The sequence below is a fragment of the Rhinolophus sinicus genome, linkage group LG04 (genome assembly GCF_036562045.2).
Source record: "Rhinolophus sinicus isolate RSC01 linkage group LG04, ASM3656204v1, whole genome shotgun sequence".
Lineage (NCBI taxonomy): Eukaryota > Metazoa > Chordata > Mammalia > Chiroptera > Rhinolophidae > Rhinolophus > Rhinolophus sinicus.
Window position 1 is genome coordinate 187,519,107 of NC_133754.1, and position 2,733 is coordinate 187,521,839.

General features: G+C 52.2%; 1 pseudogene; it reads left to right on the top strand.

Annotated features, from left to right (window-relative positions):
• The first annotated feature begins 1,500 nt into the window (after nucleotides 1-1,500).
• On the top strand, nucleotides 1,501-2,024 carry LOC109460905 (ferritin light chain; annotated as a pseudogene).
• The last annotated feature ends 709 nt before the right edge of the window (nucleotides 2,025-2,733 follow it).

Consider the following 2,733-nt stretch of genomic DNA (forward strand, 5'->3'; position numbering starts at 1 on the left):
AATGCTGGATGGCGGGAGGTTGCAGCCCAGGAGCCAGAGACAGCCCGGCTGCAGGAACTTCTTACCTCGATCAATAGCTATTTCTGTTCCAAATTACTTCCTTTTCCCCCTGAAGCCATCAGAGGCACCTGCTGCCAATCAGCTATGACACTTTAAAGAAATGATGTTGAATTTTCAGACTCGGGAGGGTTCTCTGGTCCACTGTTTGTTCAGCCGTCTCGGCAATGCCAGTGCAGAGCGAAAAGACAGAGGAAGGGCTAATGGACTATGCTGGCGGCTCAGCTCCAGCCACAGCGGGGCTGCCACAGCGTGCACGAGTCCGCGGGTCCCCAGAGCAGGCCTGGTGGGGCCTCCACACAATGGGGGTGGGGGCCAGACCTTGGCACTGACCTTACCCTCCCCTTCATGGACCCCACATAGCTGGCCCCCAACTGGCTGGGGCGATGCACTGGGGACAGGACTGCAGAGACGACAGGCACGAGCGCCCTGCCCTCCAGGAGCAGAGGGAGGAGGGGAGGCCACACATCCTTGGGAAGCAACTCTCAGAGGGGTTACAATAGTCCAGTTGGGGCAGTGTGCTCACAGCAAGAGGGAGGCCATCCGTCGGGGTTCAGGGACCCCGATCCGCTAAGCATGGCCAAGAGGTCCCAGGCAGGATATCCCTGGATGCACTCATGTTCCACCTGTGCCCAGCTGTAGTGGATTGAATGGGGGCCCTCAAAAGACATGGCCAGGTCCTAACCCCTGGAATGTCTAGATGTGACCTTATTTGGGAAAAGGGTCCCAAGCAAGGGCAACAGCGACTCTTGCCTGGAATGTTTGTGTTTTAAAGAGGAGCCCTGGACATCCACAGGCAAAGCAATGAATGTAGATACAGACTTTAAACTACACATTACCTCAGAATGGATCCTAGACCGAAATGGGAAACACAGAACTGTAAAACTCCTAGGAGATGACATAAATCTAGATGACCTTGGGTATGACGATGCCCTCTTTGACACAACACCAAAGGCACAATTCCTGAAAGAAAAAGAAAAATCATTAAAATCAACAACTTCTGCTCTGCGAAAGACACTGTTCACAGAATGAGAGAAAAGCCACAGACTGGGAGAAAGTATTTGCAAAACACTTTCCTGATAAAGGACTGATATGCAAACTATGCAAAGAACTCTCAAAATTCAACAATAAGAGAAAAAAAAACAGTTAAAAAATGGGTAAAACATCTGAACAGACCCCTCACCAAAGAAGACATACGGATCTTCTCAGGTGAGTACGCATTTGAGAAGATGCCCCAGTGCCCTCAGCGCTCCCCCGGATCTGTCTCTTGCTTCGGCAGTGTTTGGATGGAACAGACCCTGGGACACCCCTTCTTTCAGCCTCCAACCACCCTCCAACTTCTTTTCCAGTGTCAACCTTTGTTCGGAACCAACTCAGCCATCCTCAGCCTCCGAGACCAGCCAACACCGTTTTCTGAGCTTAACTCTTTATTGCCAGGCAACCATGAGTTCCCAAGTTCGTCAGAATTACTCCACCGAGGTGGAGGCCGCTGTGAACGGCCTGTCAACCTGCCTCTGCGAGCCTCCTACACCTGCCTCTCTCGGGGCTTCTATTTTGACTGCGAGGATGTGTCTCTGGAGGGCGTGAGCCACTTCTTCCGCGAGTTGGCCGAGGAGAAACGCGAGGGCGCTGAGCGTCTCTTGAAGTTGCAAACCCAGCGTGGCGGTCGCTCCCTCTTCCAGGACCTGTAGCAGCCTTCCCACGATGAGTGGGTAAAACTCAGGTGCCATGGGAGCTGCCATGGTCATGGAGAAGAACCTGAACCAGGTCCTTTTGGATCTGCAGGCCCTGGGCTCTACCCGCACGGACCCCCATCTCCGTGACTTCCGGGAGAACCACTTCCTGGATGAGGAGGTGAAACTCATCAAGAAGATGGCGACCACATGACCACCCTCTGCGGCCCGGCCAATCCCCAGGCCGGGCTGGGTGATTATCTCTTCGAAAGGCTCACCCTCAAGCACGACTAGGAGCCTTTGGAGCCCAGAGGCCTTTGAGGGGCCCCCCTGCACCCCCTGGTGCTGGGCTTCTGCCTGAGCCTCTCCCTGCAACCACCAGGCAGCCTTCTGACCACCCTGGAGCCCTCTGCCATGCCCTGGACCAAATTGAAACAATAAAGCGTTTTGCAGCAAAAAGAAAAAAGAAAAGTGCCCCACATCACATGTCATTAAGGAGCCAGACACCATTCCAAGTCTCTCAGAAAGGCCAGAATCTGGAACTCTGACCACACCCAGTGCTGGGAGGACAGGGACCCAGGAACCCCATTCATGGCTTGGAGGGATGTAGGCGGTGCAGCCACTGGGGGAGACGGTTTGATGGTTTCCTACAAAACTAAACCTACTCTTACCATGTGACCCAGCAATTGTGCTCTGTGGTATTTACCTAAATAAACTGAACATTTGTGTCCCCCAAAAACCTGCACGTGGATGTTTACAGCAGCTTTATTCATAATTGCCAACACTTGGAAGCCACCAAGATGTCTTTCAGTCGGTGAATGTATACATAACATGTAGTCTATACAGACAGTGGAGTATTAGTCAACGTTTACGCAAAGGAGCTATCAAGTCAAAAAAAAATGGAGGAACCTCAAATGCGTATTAGTGAAAGAAGCCAGTCTGGAAGGCTACACACTATGATCGTAACTGTATGACAGTCTGGAAAAGGCAAAACTATGGAGAC